Here is a 7,255-nt window from a genome sequence, read left to right on the forward strand (position 1 = left end):
GTAAATATTTATAATTATAAAATATATCATTTTTAAATTTATTAATCCTTAATATTTTTCAAACTCAATACAACTAATAAGTTACTATAAATTATTTTTTGCATTAACTGTTGTTTATAGTTATGACTTATGATATTATCAATTAATATTTATCATAAATTCAAATTCACAATAGAACTTAGTTTTTATTATTAAACAACAATAATTAGATAAAAAACTATTAATTAATTCATAGATATAAGAATATGTAATAAAATCTATGTTGTATAATATATTATCATAAAATATATTTTTAAACTATAATATATTGTTTTTCGTCGTATGTAGTATTATACATATCTATCATATACAAATCAATTTAGGATATCATTACTATTATCTTACCCTGTAACAAAATTTCGTTTTATAAACATGAAGCATAAAAAAAATGCCATTTTTCTATTAAAAAACGGTATTTTTAAATTATTTCCAATGTCAACAATAAAATACAAATCGACATTTTCTGATTTTTAAAACGTGACTGCTAAAAACTGAGAACTAAACTTCCAAGGCTATTTTTATAAATATAATATTAATCGTATTAATTTTATTTGGAAAATATAATCTTACAAATTAAAGAATAGAACTATCTCCAACCTCTGTGATAAATTGTAAATGTTTAACGTACATAAAATAATAAGTGATTATTTAAATGTGTTACCTATAATAACATATAATAATGTGTATACCCGTTATAAATTGTATTACGTTTGTGTAAGATATTATACGATTTATTTACGTTGAAGTGTCATATGGTAATTTTGTTTGAGTATGACTAGATAATATAAGAACATAATAATAAAATAATACACAATATGTATTATAGCTTAAAAAGTATAATTTTTTAATGTTAAATATCAATCTCAAAGATTAATTCAAAGATTTTTTTCGTTTTATCGAAAATTTTTTAATTATTATAATATTTGTCTTCAGGAAAACTATGAATACATTTTTTTAATTAAGTACATAAACTCTATTACCCAGACATTTATAAGTATTCATTAACATTATTCTTTTTTCTTTTTAATTTATAATATCTTAACAATGAAAAATGTACTTATTTAATCTTTTCGCCAACTTCCATAATATGGCTACATGAAAAATAATTGAATACATGTTATTTACTTAAATTAACATCGTTAGATTATACGACGTTTATATATATATATATATTGTATTTTCTAAAAATAACATAAATATCACACAATTATAAAAATATTTATCTTGTTAGTACAAAAACATATGTATCTTTAAGCAATCTTCATCGAAAAAAAAAAAATTTTTAAATTAAAATGTGCAATTTAAATTTGTATTAAAACTGTTGTTGATAAATCATAACAATAATAAGCATTATCTTAGAATAAAAAGAGCAATAGTTAATGTTAATGTTTAAGATGAATGCAAGAATTATTTATAGAACAATGAAAATGTTTATGTTAATAAAACCTAAATATATATGGTGAGCAAATCCATTAACTGGTTAATGTATCTGTTATAAAGTTTAATGTGATCATTCCCTTCCACAACTATTGAGTATTCGTATCCATCATTTGATAATTTATTTATTATAATATATCAATATTATTTTTAAATTTCAGAATGATGTAGGTATCCTAATCGGGTGATGCTGAGTGATGAACGGCGATCAAGAGTTGGTGACCGTATTGGTAGTTTGTGGCGTGGCCGCCCTAGCCACGATCATAAACGGATACGTCTTATTAGTAATCCTACTTAGTAAACGGGTAAGGTTTATCACTATTATAAAAAAGATAGTATCTTGACGTTAATTTTTATTTACCATTTTATTCCATTTTACAGTGAAATACAATAATTGTTCATGATTCTTTTAATTAAAAATATATTCATACACATTGATTAATAGAGTATGATATATTTTACAAATCAATACGCGTTTACGCACTTCTATGTTAAAATCTTAAATACCAAATAAATAAATACAATTTTAAAATGTAATCTATACATTATTTATTTGCTTATTCAAATAGCAAACCATATATATAACATTATATAGGTATTTATATTTTTCAAAATAAAATAAAAAGGTACTAATTAAAGTACCTACTTGAGATTTATAAAACAATAGATTTATTAGTAATAGGTATTTATAAAACTGCTTTTATCTTATTATTTGTTCTTAAAATGTCTTCAACATATTCATTGGAGCATGATGCAGTTGTGAATAGTTGATTATAAATAATCTTGATGAAATTACAATGTCAATAAAATGTATTTTATCCTCGCAATTGATACGATTCTAAATTTTAATGTTTAACAAAATAAAATACATGGAAAAATGTACAAAACTTACATACAAAATATCTTTCAGGTTTAAGTAATTAAATTATAAAAATATTTTTATAATGAGAATATATTTGTATTTTAAATTCACTATAATAACACAACTACTCCATCAAATATAAAGGTCAGTTACATATAACTTCATTAAAAGTATGATCCTTCGATTGTTTGAGATGACTCAATTAACTCACAATTCGAAAAAAAATTATAACAGACAATTTTTAAAAATTTACTCACTGTATAACTTCTAATAAACTTACAATAAAGATATTTTACAGTTGGTAATTTATATACTTGTTCAAATTTTGTTTTGGTTTTAACTGCAAAAAAAAAATCATATAGATTAGATTAAGTTAGAAAATGCCTCAACGGTCGACACTTGCCTAGTGTTGTGGCTTTATTAAACAGCAGAATATTTACCAAGCTATGTGTTGCCTAATAGTCATTTGACGAAAAATGGTCACTACCATGATTTTTTTGTACGCAATGTACACATAGTATGAGAAAACGAACAATTGTCCATATTTTAGGTGGCTAATATAATAGTTATCTTTACCATTTGTTCTCCAATATTCCTACTAATTTAGTAACGTTAACATATATTATTCACCAGTCGTAATCATAGTTTATAGGTTAGTAAGTGAACTAACTAAACTAGTTTAAGACACATAATATGACAAAATCGTCTTATTTATTGTGCTTATTACTTTATTTACATATATTTATTAATTATTCTACTATTAATTATAATCAACATACATATCGTTATTTTTACTGAATATAAAAATGTTTGAGTGTAGTACATAGTTATTTAGACGAAGGGTAATTATAAATAATTACCTATTTTCTATGCTTAGATATATTATCATTGCATAAAAATGCAAAGAAAAAATACTTTCAATTATAATAATATAAGTATGCTTTTAAACTTTTACACAATAAACCAGAAAAACAGTTATAAAAAAAAATTATTTAGAATTTATATGTTGAATAGGTTTGTTGAATAATATTTTATTAACATATTAAAAAACACAAAATTTCAAATACCTGAAAAATTATAAATATTTAAGTTATAAAATAAATAGACATTTATATGAAATAATAATTACAGTAGTTAATTTAAAATAAAACCAACCAGGGCATAATATGTATTGTAATACTGTTAAAATGTCATTACTCGACCAAAACTACCATTGTTAAATGATGTAACTAACCACAATAATTAAGTTTTATGCGAAATATTAGAGCGTTTTAGTAGCAAATTAGTTTCCTTTTATTGTATTTTCGCTTTCTCAATCGTTTTTATTCTTCAACCACGTTATTCAACTAAAACCTATCTTACACATAATGTACAATTATGTACTAAAATATCCAATTATTTTTATAAGATTAATTACTATTATTTAATTTTAAATTATTATAAAATGCTCAGTATAGCATGGATAAAAAGTAACTACATAATATATGCTAGAAGTTTATGTTACCTTCTATTCTCGTTTATATTCTGAACAAGAAGGAAGAAATTATTGATTTTTACATTTTCCATGAACAAATATTTGTTATTTCTTTTTAAAATGTTCTATAAGGTAGTAAAACCGTTTCTAAACTATATTTTATGATAAATAATTAAAAATTATATAAAAAAATAATTTATTAGAGAGTTCAAATAAAAAATAGACAATAGTAAGAGAAGTATTACATCGAGTTTGTCACAATATGAGCTTTTATATTAAAAGAAAATTCCATGGCTTAATATTCCTGTAACTAATAAAATCATATAACATTTTATAATAATGTTTATGGAATTTATATATTTAATTATATTAAAAAAAAAGAGTCTAATTAAACGTAAGTAAATCCCTGCACTCCAAAAGGATCACTCTTGTGAAATCCGATTCATTCCGATCAATTTTAAATTCCTATGAAAGCCAATAAATATCGTTAGTAATGAAATAAATTAAAAAATAGTTTATTATTAGGTGACTGGGGATTAACTAGAGATCACGTTACATATTGCAGTTTAAAGCAAAAATAAACAGTTCAACAACCACTTGTAAAATATATGAGTTTATATTAAATTAAAAAATAATTAATCTAAAATTTAAAAAAATATCTACTTTTACATTAAAAAACTGTAGTCAATTTTAAATACTACATATAAACAAAAATCTTAACATTTAATTTACCTATATTTACCCATTTTTCGTAGACGAGTTCACCGATCAACGTATTGCTCACACACTTAAGTGCTGTGGATTTGATTGTCTGTATTGCTGTACTGGTGTCTATTTTACCGGAGATATTTAACCAGTACGAAAAAGTCGCTCCGTGGTTGTGTCCAGTTCACGGATTTCTGTTTAATTTCTTACATCCAATGGCCATTTGGACAGTGTGCGGTCTCAACTGTGACAGGTTAGTATCTATCTTTTTATGGCTAAATCATTATACGAGTATATACACATGTAAATTTCAAGTATAGTAATGATAAATTTTACTTGAATTTCTAAAAATATAAAATATTACTAATTAAAATAAATTTATGTTAAACTAATACATGTCATATACATTAAATTAAACAAGCTATCAATATTTAAACATATAAGTCACTTAAAATACTAAAGTGGACAAAGTTGTTTAAATATTTAAATATTTAAATTATCATAAAATAAATTATTTTTTTTATTAAAAATCTATAGTTTAGTCTGTACTCTTTACTATATTATACTTTAGTACACATATTAGTATGAATGCTTTACACATCAATTACTTAAAAATTATACAGTATTATATAAATATAATAGAAGCCGCTTATGAGAAATACTTCGGAACCGAGTTGAAATTTTATCAAATAACCGATTGTTTTTAATAAGCAATTGGTTTGATTTGTACTATGAAAAAAAAAAAATACATATGTTGCAAATGTTGCAATATATTAAAAGCAAATGTATTCAAAAAAATATACAATGTATTATTATCTATGTATATACAATTTTAAAAAGTATGTATATATTTTACTGCATTTTTTAGAATAAGTGTCTATTGAAGTTTGTTTTTTGCGTCGAATAACTCTATGGCCATATTTTCATACGATTAATTATGTTACTCAAAGTCTTTTTCATTTGCGCGGTGCTGGACTGCTTTTCAGAAGACAATTACAGCTTCTAAAGGGAGTACCAGGAGTGCTTCGAACTATAAACAATACGTACGGGAAAGAGCATTCTTTCATAGATACTTTACTTACGGTAAAGTACAGTAAAAATAAACTAATGATAACAAAGATAATATTCAAGTACATTGGTTATCGCCGGATAACTGGTGTACATGTCAACTGACATTAACCTAATTGTTTCAAATAACCGATGTGATGTTTCAATAATCCGATTTGTTTTCAATGTTCTAATATATGGCCGATCCGTTCCGGGACATTTTGTTTCACAACAACGCGATTGTATCAATTATTCGTGTTCCTAATAAGCGGCTTCTACTGTATTGAAAACATAATAAGTTATCATATTAATACCTAATACTTGCATCACTAATTTAATTTTGATTTAGATACTATGCAATTGCGGCACCGTTGCATTACGGAACATTAGTAAACAGCCGCAAAATCATGATGGGGCTCTGCGGCACATGGATTGTATGCTTGTTTATCTCATTACCACCTGTTTTCCGGTTAGTTCCTTACACTTATCAACCAGGATTACCTGTTTGTACGACAGATTTCAGCAAAGGTCGAGCTACTATTTTCTACAGCATTTTCTATACTACCATTACTCTAGTACTACCCGGTGTCATTATACTTGGATGTAACATAAGAGTAAGTTTTAAAATATTGACTCTAATCGTATTCGTGATTAATTATTAAATAAATACCGATCGATTCACAAACCTAAAATTTCGGAAATGATAAATTGATCACTATTTTTAGTGTGCTAATTTGCCATAAAATATACCATAATCGCATTAATCGAAAATTAATTTTTATCAAATCTAAAAACGATTTGAGTTGGAAACACTTTTTTTTCCATTTATCGCGAAAAAAAAGTGCATTTTTCCGTATTCAATACGTTAAATACTAATGTCAAAAAACTTTCCGATATCTAAAACTGTTAAATAAAAGTTGCGCTTCCGCCTAGACAAGAGATTTTTAATAACAATAGATATACTCGTAAAATATTTCCATTACCGAACAACTGTAGTCGTAAATAGATTCATACCTAAAGTTCAAGTATTAGAGGGGGTCGCATAACCGATACACCAATATTTGACCATATTATGCGACGATAACGTTTTAGAATTTAGATCGACGAGACCTAATCGTACGACAAGAAAAAACGCTGTTCTAAAACTTGGTACGAGCACATCGCTCAATAAAAGCACATGATTTTGAGCCGAACGAGTGTTGAAAATAATAAGCGTAGCGCGCGCGGTAGGCACACGTCACACAGATGACCGCGTAAAACGTCGGCTTATTATCGTTCGCAGGTGTTCACGATCGCCCGGTACCACCGGCACCGCATAGCGTCGGCGATATTCGAAGTGACGCTGTCGGCGCAGGTGACCATCACGCACCAGCGGAACCCGTTCTTCCTGCCCACGGCGATGGCCAACAAGCTGCGCCGCAGCAACGCGTTCTCCGCCTTGTTGTACTTCGTTCGGACACGTATTGCTTATTATTATACTTTGAAACGATGCATGTTAAATAAACTATACCGCAGGAATATAAAGCTCAAACGAAAACGTAGATGATGATGATATATCCGGACGTGCATTAGGATTTCACATTATGTTATATAATCGTATAATTGTTGTGTTACTCAGATAATCTGACAGGAAAACGAGGTTTTATTTTATTTAATTTTTACCTGCTTTACGCTTAATATTGTATTGTAAG

The 7,255-nt window shown here is 26.1% G+C and overlaps 1 pseudogene; it reads left to right on the plus strand.

Moving 5' to 3' along the window:
• LOC112600313 overlaps positions 1-7,255 on the plus strand; it is a 136,725-nt pseudogene that overhangs the window by 111,334 nt on the left and 18,136 nt on the right.

This window comes from Melanaphis sacchari, unplaced genomic scaffold (genome assembly GCF_002803265.2).
Source record: "Melanaphis sacchari strain LSU unplaced genomic scaffold, SCAv2.0 Contig0_pilon_pilon, whole genome shotgun sequence".
In the NCBI taxonomy this organism is placed as follows: domain Eukaryota; kingdom Metazoa; phylum Arthropoda; class Insecta; order Hemiptera; family Aphididae; genus Melanaphis; species Melanaphis sacchari.